We start from the raw sequence: 14,360 nt of genomic DNA on the forward strand, positions 1-14,360 counted from the left end.
TTTATTCCTGGAATATCTTGCATTGTACGGACACTTGAATATTCCCCAAAAGTGAAATACATTGTGTTATAACATTTTAAGCTACAGCTGGTAGCTTTGAAATAGGGGACACTCTTACTGTTAAACTGCTCATTTAAATGCTAACTGAATCCTTTTTTTACTTGACTGAATCTAATAACAGACAATATTGCCTTTCTGTACTTTGCATTTCATTGTAGCAAATAGATTAGGTTATTCTGCACATGTTTTATTATTAAAAAGCTGTTGCTCATGAATATACAGCCTTTTAGGGATACTTCCAGCATAATGTAAGAGGTTTGCTGTTTCAATAAACCTGTTTTCATATGTAGCATTGTATCTTATGTTCCTTATATTGATATCAGTGTTAGATTGCTGGGTGTTGTTTGTCAGTGTAATTTTTTATTATGGGCACCCAGGTCCCGGGTCATTTCTTCTTGCAGTTTTATATATATATATATATATATATATATATATATTTTTTTTTTTTTTTTTTTTTTTTTTCTTGACTGCATTTCCATCGTTGGGCCACTAGGTGTTGACAAACTAAACTTTTCAATCCACTGTTTACCGATTTTTTGTTTACAACCCTCCCAGTGTCTCAGTTATCACTTAAAGTTGAGAGTCGAGTGTAACAGCCTTATCCTCGATGTTTGGAATGCTGTGAAGTGAACATGAAAACTCACAGCGGGTGGGAGAGTGTGCGGAGGGAGGAGAGGAGCAGAAATACTGAGGCTGGCACAGTGTGTGCTGATGAAGTCTGACTGCTGTCATCCCCTTCAGATTCACAACGGGCCAAATCATAATTTATTATACCTAAGGGCCAACACTCTTCATGTATCGGTCTAGTCTGTGGGAGATTGCTACCAATGTTGGACACTAAACAAAGTTTTCCAGTTGTTTTAAAGATAATGCAATGCACATGAATTAGACCACCAATATGAATAGGGGAATTTTTTTGTTGTTTATACTGTGTTCCGTTCTGTTCATGCTTATTTTTTTGTTGTCAGTTGTAAAGCAAATGTTACTCTAAAGCAGTGGTACTTGTAAGGTATGCCCTGTCCTGTGAATAATAGCTACAGTAATGTCCGGTGTTAATTCACCTCTAACAGAGTTTATATGAATCCCACAGCGATCGCATGCGCTCAAATGTTCTCTGTAATTCGAGTTGACACTGAACTACTAATAATACTGTATCACACACCCTTACAACAATCGCTCCAAAAAATAATGATCTATTTTTTTAGCATATGCTCTGCTGAGCTCATTTGGATTCAGGTCGTGTCTGGAGCATGTGAAGAGTCCAGGAGGGGCATGTGATTTATTATCCGGCCTGAAAATAACCTGAGAGGTGGGGCACCCCTCACAGCACCGGCTGCAGAGTCATTTCAGTCCACAGGTTACACCACTCCAGCCGCTCTGCTTTCTCTCTTAGACGGGCCTTTCAAACGCAGGCAAACTATTACCATAAACCCGCTGAAACGAACGTCACTTCGTGTCCGTTAGCCTCGCGTTTCAAGCTCGCGACCTAGGACGCTGACCGAGTTGAAACTGTTGTGGGAAAAGTTAGCCAGGCTTGAGTGGCAGGTGAAATATTTTTCCGGCAAGCCATCGTTAAATAATTCAATGCCGGCCAATGAAATTGCTCGATCTTACAAAGCGTAACTTCCCCTTCCAGACCCTGGACTGATAGAGCGTCTGGGTTATGGCTGCACTAACGTCTGTGTTTTTAAGTGACTGAAGGTCAAGGGGTCAGTGCCTGCTGCCCTACAGATAGAGAGAGCCGGGCATGATGGGATATCTAACAACTTAGCAGGGTGTGCATTTGGCTTCAGAAAGCAATTCCATTGAAAATTTTGGCTCGGCTCCTAGATTCTCTCGAATGGGCTTTTGTTCACTGGCAAATTCAAAATCCGCTTTTCCCTCATTTAAATTACGGAACAGAAATCGGCTGCTAGAAGGACTCCTCTTCAGACGTCCTGCAAAACGTCTGCTGCGGTGTATTGTAAAATATGGTCCGGCACAGAAACACGTCAGATGTAGCAGTGGGTATTTATATTAGCATATGTGCTTAGGTCTCCCCCTGCTGCCTGGAAACCGTGTGGAGCCAGCTGGGCACAGGTTCCACAGCCGGACCGGGTCAGAACCCAGGAGGACCCGGATCAGAACAGGCTGAACTAGCTCAGTGACATTGCGCTCACATTGGCTGGAAGTTGTCTAAAGTCACAGAAGAGCATCACGCAGCGGTTGTGCTCATTTGGTGTTGTGCCAGAATGGCATCGTCAAATCTGGCCCTCGAATCCAAATCCGGCCCTGGTTTTCTTTTCTCTCGGGTAATTACCTCAACAATTAGTGCGACTGATCGGCCAGGCTGTCTTCCCCCTGACTCTCAGCACTCGGAGCATGAGGACCGTGATTTGATGATCTCCGGTATCAGAGTAGGCTGAATACTCTAGTAGTGTGAAGTACTCTAGTGTCAGAGTAGGCTGAATACTCTAGTAGTGTGAAGTACTCTAGTATCAGAGTAGGCTGAATACTCTAGTAGTGTGAAGTACTCTAGTATCAGAGTAGGCTGAATACTCTAGTAGAGTCAAGTACTCTAATATTAGAGTAGGCTGAATACTCTAGTAGAGTTAAGTACTCTAGTATCAGAGTAGGCTGAATACTCTAGTAGAGTTAAGTACTCTAGTATTAGAGTAGGCTGAATACTCTAGTAGAGTTGAGTACTGGAGTATCAGAGTAGGCTGAATACTCTAGTAGTGTTGAGTACTCTAGTATCAGAGTAGGCTGAATACTCTAGTAGTGTTGAGTATTCTAGTATTAGAGTAGGCTGAATACTCTAGTAGTGTGAAGTACTCTAGTATCAGAGTAGGCTGAATACTCTAGTAGTGTGAAGTACTCTAGTATCAGAGTAGGCTGAATACTCTAGTAGTGTGAAGTACTCTAGTATCAGAGTAGGCTGAATACTCTAGTAGAGTCAAGTACTCTAGTATTAAAGTAGGCTGAATACTCTAGTAGAGTTGAGTACTCTAGTATTAGAGTAGGCTGAATACTCTAGTAGTGTTAAGTACTCTAGTATTAGAGTAGGCTGAATACTCTAGTAGTGTGAAGTACTCTAGTATCAGAGTAGGCTGAATATTCTAGTAGTGTGAAGTACTCTAGTATCAGAGTAGGCTGAATACTCTAGTAGAGTCAAGTACTCTAGTATTAGAGTAGGCTGAATACTCTAGTAGAGTTAAGTACTCTTGTATTAGAGTAGGCTGAATACTCTAGTAGAGTTGAGTACTCTAGTATTAGAGTAGGCTGAATACTCTAGTAGTGTTAAGTACTCTTGTATTAGAGTAGGCTGAATACTCTCGTAGTGTTAAGTACTCCAGTATCAGAGTAGGCTGAAGTGTAGCTCATACACAATGGGCATACCTTCACTGTATAAAATCTTCTGAAGTGAACTCCTCTGTGATCCTACAGGTGGGGCTTTGAACACAAACGTCTGACTGGGTACTGGCACACGCATCTGCTCCAGGGCACGCTTTGGCTTTGGGTAAGTGTGACGGCTGAACACGGTGATTAATTTACAGTACACCTTATACACTTATAGTAACTCACCTCACTTTGTTTCTCAAACAAAATCCAGCACACCCCACGGCTCTCCAGAACCATGGTGGCTGACCCCTGCCTTTTACAGTAGACTAATAAAGATGCTGCAAAGCAGAATGATGAGTAAAATTGCGTCTGAATGCCCATGAGCTCCAGGGTTTGATGGAAAGGTTGATGTGCAATCTGCTCAGTAAGGGCAGATGCGAGGCGTGATGTTGTTGAGATGTTTGTGGTGTGCAGCTCCAGGGTTGGATGGAAAGGTTGATGTGTAATCTGCTCAGTATGAGGGGTGTAATGTTGAGTAGATGTTTGTGGTGTGTAGCTCCAGGGTTTGATGGAAAGGTTGCTGTGTAATCTGCTCAGTATGAGGGGCGTGATGTTGTGGAGATGTTAGTGGTGTGCAGCTCCAGGGTTGGATGGAAAGGTTGATGTGTAATCTGCTCAGTATGAGGGGCGTGATGTTGTGGAGATGTTAGTGGTGTGTAGCTCCAGGGTTTGATGGAAAGGTTGCTGTGTAATCTGCTCAGTATGAGGGGCGTGATGTTGTGGAGATGTTAGTGGTGAGTAGCTCCAGGGTTTGATGGAAAGGTTGCTGTGTAATCTGCTCAGTATGAGGGGCGTGATGTTGTTGAGATGTTTGTGGTGTGCAGCTCCAGGGTTGGATGGAAAGGTTGATGTGTAATCTGCTCAGTATGAGGGGCGTGATGTTGTGGAGATGTTAGTGGTGTGCAGCTCCAGGGTTGGATGGAAAGGTTGATGTGTAATCTGCTCAGTATGAGGGGCGTGATGTTGTGGAGATGTTAGTGGTGTGTAGCTCCAGGGTTTGATGGAAAGGTTGCTGTGTAATCTGCTCAGTATGAGGGGCGTGATGTTGAGTAGATGTTTGTGGTTTGTAGCTCCAGGGTTGGATGGAAAGGTTGCTGTGTAATCTGCTCAGTATGAGGGGCGTGATGTTGTGGAGATGTTAGTGGTGAGTAGCTCCAGGGTTTGATGGAAAGGTTGCTGTGTAATCTGCTCAGTATGAGGGGCGTGATGTTGTTGAGATGTTTGTGGTGAAGCTCCAGGGTTGGATGGAAAGGTTGCTGTGTAATCTGCTCAGTATGAGGGGCGTGATGTTGTGGAGATGTTAGTGGTGTGCAGCTCCAGGGTTGGATGGAAAGGTTGATGTGTAATCTGCTCAGTATGAGGGGCGTGATGTTGTGGAGATGTTAGTGGTGTGTAGCTCCAGGGTTTGATGGAAAGGTTGCTGTGTAATCTGCTCAGTATGAGGGGCGTGATGTTGTGGAGATGTTAGTGGTGTGTAGCTCCAGGGTTTGATGGAAAGGTTGATGTGTAATCTGCTCAGTATGAGGGGCGTGATGTTGAGTAGATGTTTGTGGTGTGTAGCTCCAGGGTTGGATGGAAAGGTTGCTGTGTAATCTGCTCAGTATGAGGGGCGTGATGTTGTGGAGATGTTAGTGGTGTGTAGCTCCAGGGTTTGATGGAAAGGTTGCTGTGTAATCTGCTCAGTATGAGGGGCGTGATGTTGAGTAGATGTTTGTGGTTTGTAGCTCCAGGGTTGGATGGAAAGGTTGCTGTGTAATCTGCTCAGTATGAGGGGCGTGATGTTGTGGAGATGTTAGTGGTGAGTAGCTCCAGGGTTTGATGGAAAGGTTGCTGTGTAATCTGCTCAGTATGAGGGGCGTGATGTTGTTGAGATGTTTGTGGTGTGCAGCTCCAGGGTTGGATGGAAAGGTTGATGTGTAATCTGCTCAGTATGAGGGGTGTGATGTTGAGTAGATGTTTGTGGTGTGTAGCTCCAGGGTTGGATGGAAAGGTTGCTGTGTAATCTGCTCAGTATGAGGGGCGTGATGTTGTGGAGATGTTAGTGGTGTGTAGCTCCAGGGTTTGATGGAAAGGTTGCTGTGTAATCTGCTCAGTATGAGGGGCGTAATGTTGAGTAGATGTTTGTGGTGTGTAGCTCCAGGGTTTGATGGAAAGGTTGCTGTATAATCTGCTCAGTATGAGGGGCGTAATGTTGAGTAGATGTTTGTGGTGTGTAGCTCCAGGGTTGGATGGAAAGGTTGCTGTGTAATCTGCTCAGTATGAGGGGCGTGATGTTGAGTAGATGTTTGTGGTGTGCAGCTCCAGGGTTGGATGGAAAGGTTGATGTGTAATCTGCTCAGTATGAGGGGTGTGATGTTGAGTAGATGTTTGTGGTGTGTAGCTCCAGGGTTTGATGGAGAAGTTGCTGTGTAATCTGCTCAGTATGAGGGGCGTGATGTTGAGTAGATGTTTGTGGTTTGTAGCTCCAGGGTTGGATGGAAAGGTTGCTGTGTAATCTGCTCAGTATGAGGGGCGTGATGTTGTGGAGATGTTAGTGGTGTGTAGCTCCAGGGTTGGATGGAAAGGTTGATGTGTAATCTACTCAGTATGAGGGGCGTGATGTTGTGGAGATGTTTGTGGTGTGTAGCTCCAGGGTTGGATGGAAAGGTTGCTGTGTAATCTGCTCAGTATGAGGGGCGTGATGTTGTGGAGATGTTAGTGGTGTGTAGCTCCAGGGTTTGATGGAAAGGTTGCTGTGTAATCTGCTCAGTATGAGGGGCGTGATGTTGTGGAGATGTTAGTGGTGTGTAGCTCCAGGGTTTGATGGAAAGGTTGATGTGTAATCTGCTCAGTATGAGGGGCGTGATGTTGAGTAGATGTTTGTGGTGTGTAGCTCCAGGGTTGGATGGAAAGGTTGCTGTGTAATCTGCTCAGTATGAGGGGCGTGATGTTGTGGAGATGTTAGTGGTGTGTAGCTCCAGGGTTTGATGGAAAGGTTGATGTGTAATCTGCTCAGTATGAGGGGCGTGATGTTGTTGAGATGTTTGTGGTGTGCAGCTCCAGGGTTGGATGGAAAGGTTGATGTGTAATCTACTCAGTATGAGGGGCGTGATGTTGTGGAGATGTTAGTGGTGTGCAGCTCCAGGGTTGGATGGAAAGGTTGATGTGTAATCTGCTCAGTATGAGGGGCGTGATGTTGTGGAGATGTTAGTGGTGTGTAGCTCCAGGGTTTGATGGAAAGGTTGCTGTGTAATCTGCTCAGTATAAGGGGCGTGATGTTTTGGAGATGTTTGTGGTGTGTAGCTCCAGGGTTGGATGGAAAGGTTGCTGTGTAATCTGCTCAGTATGAGGGGCGTAATGTTGAGTAGATGTTTGTGGTGTGTAGCTCCAGGGTTGGATGGAAAGGTTGCTGTGTAATCTGCTCAGTATGAGGGGCGTGATGTTGTGGAGATGTTAGTGGTGTGTAGCTCCAGGGTTTGATGGAAAGGTTGATGTGTAATCTGCTCAGTATGAGGGGCGTAATGTTGAGTAGATGTTTGTGGTGTGTAGCTCCAGGGTTCCAGGTTCAGCTCCCATGCTGTGTGCAGTGAGGTACTTCACGTGAGTTGCTTCAGGAAATATCACGCTGTATAATGGAGAATGCTCTGGGTAAGAGTGTCTGAGGATCGGCCTTTGCAAAACGCAAAGTGACTTTATTTGAGTTCCATCTCCTATTTTCCACACCTTAGCTCTGTGCAGAGGGGACATTCGGCTTGTTACTGTCCGTTGCCCACTTAATCCAACGTGTAGCCAGGCATGTGCTCTTCAGAGCTGCTGATTAACATACAAATTAAACATTGAAATTAAAATAAGAAAAAAGATGGTTTATTAATATTATTACCGTACAAATACAGAGGAGGAAATAGTCATGTGTTCATAATATTTGGCAGTATATTGTGAAGCTTTATATTGTTAGCATATTTATTCAATTGCATTCACACACATATTCTAATTTTGTTCGGGTACATTCTAATTACGATAGGGTAGCATAACAATTTTCATTCTGAAAAAAAATAATAATTTCATAAAGACTGCTTTCTGTGCCAGGTAATTGTATCAGTGGTAGCAAATTAAAACATCTTTAAAAAGCATGGCATAATTGTTCGTGAAGAACTTTTCAATAAATAATGAAACACATTCCTGAAGACATTCATATGTCACTGAAGTAGTATGCTGTTCAAATATTAATTTAATAAAAGTAATAACAGCCATATCCGAGGGAAAAGATGTTATTAATAATTAAAAGCCACTTAGGGACTTGTTATTACTATGGCAAAGTGCTGGATGACATCAGCGTTGGATTCCCTGCCTACGCTAGCCTGTCAGCTAAAATTAAAATCAGTCCAGACTGAAGACCAGGAGGAATCTCATTCTCCCACTCGTGATGTTGCTTGTCCTGGGCAGCCTCGAGACCAGTAATGAAGTGCAGACTCATGCCTTGTGCTCTGTATTCTGGGCTTTTTTGCACCAGTTAAACCAGGTTGATTGAGCAATCACCTGTCATCTTTCAACCCCGGCACACCAGCTTTCTGTCAGCAAGGGGTTTGGCCAATGAGTTTGTGAATGACCACCGCGGCTGACATGAGCTGATCTGAAGTCAGAGATTGGGATCGTTACGGAGATATGCCGCACACAAAAGGCAATGGGGTGCACTTATGAAAGCACTGCACAGTAAAAGGACTGTAGAATCCTGTTGGGTTTGCATTTGTTTCTGGAACCCACATGTCAATGGTTATTCTCCCTGCGATTGTGACATCACAATGGGCCACACATCGCATCAGTCCTGCACAGCCAGAGCTTTTTCATCTCACATTCAAAGCACAGAATACAATACGCTGGATTCCAAAGACAAGGTTGAATGTTAAAATGACTTCCAACGCGTAGAAATTGGGCTGCACACAGCCAAACACACAGTAATTACTCCTGGCTGTTGTATGCTGCTGTTCCAGTCTGCTTCAGTCTCAGAAAAGAATGCAAATCAGGATAAAGCTCAGCATACAGTGACAATGACCAGAATTGTACAAGTTTTCTGTCATAGGCAGACAAGCTTTACTTTGAGAGGTTGGCTACCTATTGTCAAATAGAAAGATATTTTTGTTTGTTATTTTTTCCTTTACACTGAGTGACATTGCTTTATTTATGTTGGGATTTCTTTCAGCAACCAGAAGCTGCTGTCAGCTCTGCTGTTGGCTGTATTGTCAGGAATGGGCTGATTTATGTTATGCTGTTTAATGAACCCAAATAGTTATGTCTTGCCTTTGTTACCCATTCCAAACAGGTCCATCACCTGTCACACACTGCTAGGCTTCGTATGCTGTTGGATACTCGATATTTACATTTGATCATGCCTATGAATTGCTCACCAGTCAGGCAATTGTCTTCAAATGTGAACAACAAGAATGAAATGTCAGCTGGGAAGACTGTGGGATAAATTGGTTCTCCAAGATGAGACATGTCTGCCATTCTGGCTCTAACAGGACTCAGGTCTGCTTTCTCATATAGACATTAACCCTTTGTGAGGTCACAAATATGGATTAGATTGTTCTTAACTGAACATTCTAATGCTGATGTAACAATCACTACTGGCTATTGAAAGCGATGTAGTTCTAGAACACTGATTTAGATATTTATCTGAAAAAAAACCTCCTCTTCAAAGGGTTCATTGCAGTCTGACCAAGACAAGTCATGTAGAGAGATCTACATTTTGGCCAATGTCAGGAGAATGTATGTGAATGTATAAATAGTGCAGTACACCTAATTGGCGCCAGAATTTCCAGGAGCATTAATGACCCATAAATGCTCATTTGGAGAACTTGCTAGTTCAAGGCCTTATGGTAAACGGTTGGCATTTATATAGCGCCTTTATCCAAAGCGCTGTACAATTGATGCTTCTCATCCACCCATTCATACACACACTCACACACCGACGGCGATAGCCTGCCATGCAAGGCGCCAACCAGCTCGTCAGGAGCATTTGGGGGTTAGGAGTCTTGCTCAGGGACACTTCGACACAGCCCGGGCGGGGGATCGAACCGGCAACCCTCCGACTGCCAGGCGACCGCTCTTACCGCCCGAGCCACGTCGCCCCTTATCTGGCAAGCACAAGGCTAATAACACACCGTGATCAGGGTGCGGGACAGAGGAACCAAAAGCAGAGTCGGGGATGATGTGAGGAAGGCAGAGGGCAGATCCAAAACACAGTCCAGAAACAGGCAATGGTCGCAATCCAGGCAGGCAGAGTTCAAAAAGCAGGGGGACACTCCAAACAAGCGAAAGCACAAACACGAGATCCAAAAACACTGGGAGTCCAAAGTCAAGCAAAGATCAAAAACCAGAAAATCCCAAAAAAAACAATATACAGAAAAACAGACAGGAACAGGGGTCGGGAGATAGAGGCTAGAACCGGGGTAGGGAACAGAATAACGGATGCGATGAACTAGCAACAAGAAGTGAAAAGGACAGGTTTAAAAAACAATATTAACAAGCGCCCAATGAGCAACAGGTGAAACGAATGACAAGAGACAGGAAGGAAATACATATAAGGAGTGGAGGGCGGAGACACAGGCAGAACAGACTACGGAAAGCAACAAGGGACACAAAAGACAAAATGCAGGGAAATACAGAGAGAAGCACAGACACACAGACAAAAGAGAAAAAAAAAAACTATGAGCAAAGGGCACAGACATGACAACAGCTTTGATGAACAAAAAATTGGAATTAATGAATCGTTTAAAATGAATAATTACAGGTAATATCAGGGAATAAGTCCAAGTATTGCAGTGCCAAGTGTTTCTCCTCATTTTAAAATGAGATAATATGAGTAAAGATAATATGCATACAGTGGGCTCCAGAATTATTGGCACCCTTAATAAACATTTTTTAAAAAAGTTGCATATAACAAAACAACGTGGATCGTGATGTATATTTTATGTTGAAACACACAGGAAAACGATATACTTTTATTTCAATACATTTACTCTCATGTTTCAATGTTTTTTTTTTTATTTAGTAATTTTTTAAATGAAAACCACAGGTGCCAAAATTATTGGCACCCCTAACAATTATTCTAAATAAAAACAAATCAAACAAAGTGAAATTGACAATACAATTCAGTTAATCTCAGTCTAAAGGAACTATTATTATTTATTATTATTATTTTTCCATCTCTTCCTGTTTCATTAGTATAAAGAATGAGGTAATAAGCATGTAAAATCTCCTTTTTGCCAAAGGATTCAGAAGACACAGACACAGGGACACTATTTAAGATCAATGGCACAATGAATTCAACAAAGTAGCAGTAAATCTTGGCGGAAAATCTGGTTGCCTCTGCTAGGAAGTGGAGACTTGGTCGCAGGTAGATTGTCCAGCCGGACAATTACTCCAAGCATATTCATGGCTGTCATCTTGGGTGTTTGCATAAAGTATTAAACCAGGGGTGCCGATAATTGTGGAACCCGTTTTTGGGTATTTTTTAAATTTTGTTTTAAGAGTACTGCTTTACACATGCTGGGAAATAAAGCTTAGCCAATAACTGTGTTATTTTTTGGGGGGTTTTAATTTACTTTTTGTGCATCTTAATCATATAATAGGCAGTAATGCTGGAGCCCACTGTATATCCTGCACAGACACATGTACCTGTAGTGTGGGTGCCTCTCTGAGCCGGGCGTCAGCGGGCTGGCTGGGCTGTGCTTCAGCGCTGGGGGAATTGAGGGGCTAAAGCGGTGAAAATGACCTGCCGGCTGCTGGCATCAGGACGACGGCCCTGGACGTCTGTGTTCAGACACACCGCAGGGGCACACAATCCCCCCGGATCACAGCGCACGGCTGCGTTTAGGGGGAAACCCCCTGGGAGAGCCACGCCGTGCTCCAGGCAGACCGCGGGAGCCTTCTAAAGCCGTCCGCGGCTTGTGTGGGATACAGCCCTTCCGTCTCCTCCTGCCGGACACACGCAGTCCAGTCCAGATTCCCTGGGGGAAGAACAGGGTTTTTTGTCCATAGATCATCCAATAAGTTGCGTCAACCCTTTGAAGAGTAGGGTTTTTTTTTCTCTGAATCGGTGCGGATTATGAATCTGGTGAGGCGGGGGGAGGTTTTGGGGGCGGTGGTCAGGACTGCGGACGGCGGGCGGGTGGATGGTTGTGCGATTGCGATTGTTATGTCTGATGAGTGAAGCGTCTATTGAAATCGTATCACAGCCCCGATCTGCATGACGCGGTGAGCTTCCCGTTCCCTGTGGAATTGAGATCCCGTGACGTGCCCGGTCACACAGACGTTTAACGGGGCGGTGGAGGCCAAAGCCTCACTCTTCTGATGCGGTTCACTGAGCCGCTACAGCCGCGTACCAGCGTGAGCCAGCGTGGGCCAGCGTGAGCCAGCGTGAGCTAGCGTGAGCTAGCGTGAGCTAGCGTGAGCCAGCGTGGGCCAGCGTGAGCCAGCGTGAGCCAGCGTGGGCCAGCGTGAGCTAGCGTGAGCCAGCGTAGCGTGGGCCAGCGTGAGCCAGCGTGGGCCAGCGTGAGCTAGTGTGAGCCAGCGTGAGCCAGCGTGAGCTAGCGTGGGCCAGCGTGAGCCAGCGTAGCGTGAGCCAGCGTGAGCCAGCGTGAGCCAGCGTGAGCCAGCGTGGGCCAGCGTGAGCCAGCGTGAGCTAGCGTGAGCCAGCGTGAGCCAGCGTGAGCCAGCGTGGGCCAGCGTAGCGTGAGCCAGCGTAGCGTGAGCCAGCGTGAGCCAGCGTGAGCCAGCGTGAGCTAGCGTGGGCTAGCGTGGGCCAGCGTGAGCTAGCGTGAGCCAGCGTGGGCCAGCGTAAGCCAGCGTGAGCTAGCGTGAGCTAGCGTGGGCCAGCCCTCACTGACCGCCGTCATGTCATTCTGAGAATGGAGCAGACGTGATGCACACTCGTGTGATCGTTTGCCGCTCTTTGAATGTGTTTTAATTCACTTTAATGGGTCGAGAGACACAGCACGGTGACTTAAATAATGACAAGGTGTTTTTATGTACATACTGTATAACGATGATGCTTTGTGACCACTGATGTGCCCATAGGCATTTTACTTTAAACTAAGTGGACTTTTTTTTTTTTTGATTTCCCTTGAGTAAAATACAAATGTCAAAATACAAATAAATGATTAAATAGCAACCATATTCTAGGCTTTATAACTTTGTTTATAACTTATTTGGCCACACACTAAACATTAGTTTTCCCTTAGTGTGCGTTGTGTGAGAGTTTAGCGCTCAGTAAGTCTGTACCGTGTACAGGTGATCAGCATCGCCTCCAGTGTGTGTGTGAGTGTGAGTGTGTGAGAGAGTGTGTGTGTGTGAGTGTGTGTGAAAGTGTCCCTGTGTGTGTGTGTGTGTGTGTGTGTGTATGTGTGTGTGAGAGAGGGTGTGTGTGTGTGTGTGTGTGTGAGAGTGTGTGTGTGTGTGTGAGAGAGTGTGTGTGTGTGAGTGTGTGTGAGAGTGTGCCTGTGTGTGTGTGTATGTGTGTGTGAGAGAGGGTGGGTGTGTGTGTGTGTGTGTGTGTGTGTGTGTGTGTGTGAGAGTGTGTGTGTGAGAGAGTGTGTGTGTGTATGTGTGTGTGAGAGTGTGTGTGTGTGTGTGTATGTGTGTGCGAGAGTGTGTGTGTGTGTGTGAGAGTGTGTGTCCGTGTGTGCGTGTGTGTGTTAGAGTGTGTGTGTGTGTGTGTGTGTGAAGTGCATGCTTCATTCTCTGCAGTCTTCCACTCTCTTCCACAGTCCTCTCTACTGCATTATTAAAGGCAGTACATGAAACACATCATTGAGTTTTCCTTTCAGATTAGTGTCCAGATGTGTGTGATGTAATCTCCTAAAAATACTCTTCAGCTTTCTCACTCTTCACAAAAGTTGCTCTAAGGACTTGAAAAATTGGCAGAGTAATGAATAAAGTTTCATATCCTTAGTGCTGTGTAGCCAGATCATGTTAAATGACATGACACTCTTTTAGGCACAATTCCGTTCCACATAGGGCTTCATTTATATAAGTAATGGGCTATTATGTTACCTAGACATGTTATATTTTTACTAAGCAATGATGTGTTTACCTGATCACTCAAATGTGCACGCACGCACACGTACACATAAACAGACACACAACATGGGTTACTATGTAAAGCATCTTTGGTGCTTTCTGCTGTGAGAAACGCTATACAAATACAATTGAATTGAACTGAACACACACAAGTACAAACACACATACACACACACACACACATACAGACAGACACACGTGCACACATGCACACGCATATATACAAATGCACACAGAATGCATGCATACACACACACACATACACGCACACACACACACACACATACAGACAGACACACATGCACACATGCACATGCATATACAAATGCACACAGAATGCATGCATACACACACACACACACACACACACACACACACACACACACACACACACACTAACACACAGACACACACACACACCTTCACGTCTGCAGTTAGTTCTGGATGTGGCTCCAGAGGATTTCCTCATTGACAGCACGTCAGAAGGGTGGCCTAGTTCTGGTCAAGGACACACACTCATTGACTCCTGGGATGAAAACAAGGAAAAACTCAACAATCAACAGCAATTATTTATAGGCAGAGAACCACCCAAGAGTGGGGTTTGGGTATGAAACAATAACACACAATATTCTTGCCATACAATATTGTAGGATTGTGTCAGAAATAAAAAGGAAGTACAATTTCTGATCATGATTTTGATGGGGGAGGGAATTAGATTCTGTGTCACCGACATTGTTGACACTTTCCAAGCGATGGCGCTTGTGCTCACAGCCCCTTGTCTGCTTTCTAAAAAAATATAAACATGAAGGCACAGAAAAAAATATGAAATGCTTAGATTGAATTTGCCTTCCTTCTGTTGCACT

At 44.7% G+C, this 14,360-nt stretch overlaps 1 protein-coding gene across 1 annotated transcript in view; it reads left to right on the forward strand.

Annotated features, from left to right (window-relative positions):
• Nucleotides 1–14,360, forward strand: part of LOC133131309 (receptor-type tyrosine-protein phosphatase delta-like) — a 391,331-nt gene that overhangs the window by 131,304 nt on the left and 245,667 nt on the right. The window contains exon 5 of the mRNA XM_061246612.1: nt 3,487–3,559. The gene's annotated coding sequence lies outside the window, so the exon portion shown is untranslated. The remainder of the gene's footprint in view (nt 1–3,486; nt 3,560–14,360) is intronic.

This window comes from Conger conger, chromosome 6 (assembly GCF_963514075.1).
Source record: "Conger conger chromosome 6, fConCon1.1, whole genome shotgun sequence".
Lineage (NCBI taxonomy): Eukaryota > Metazoa > Chordata > Actinopteri > Anguilliformes > Congridae > Conger > Conger conger.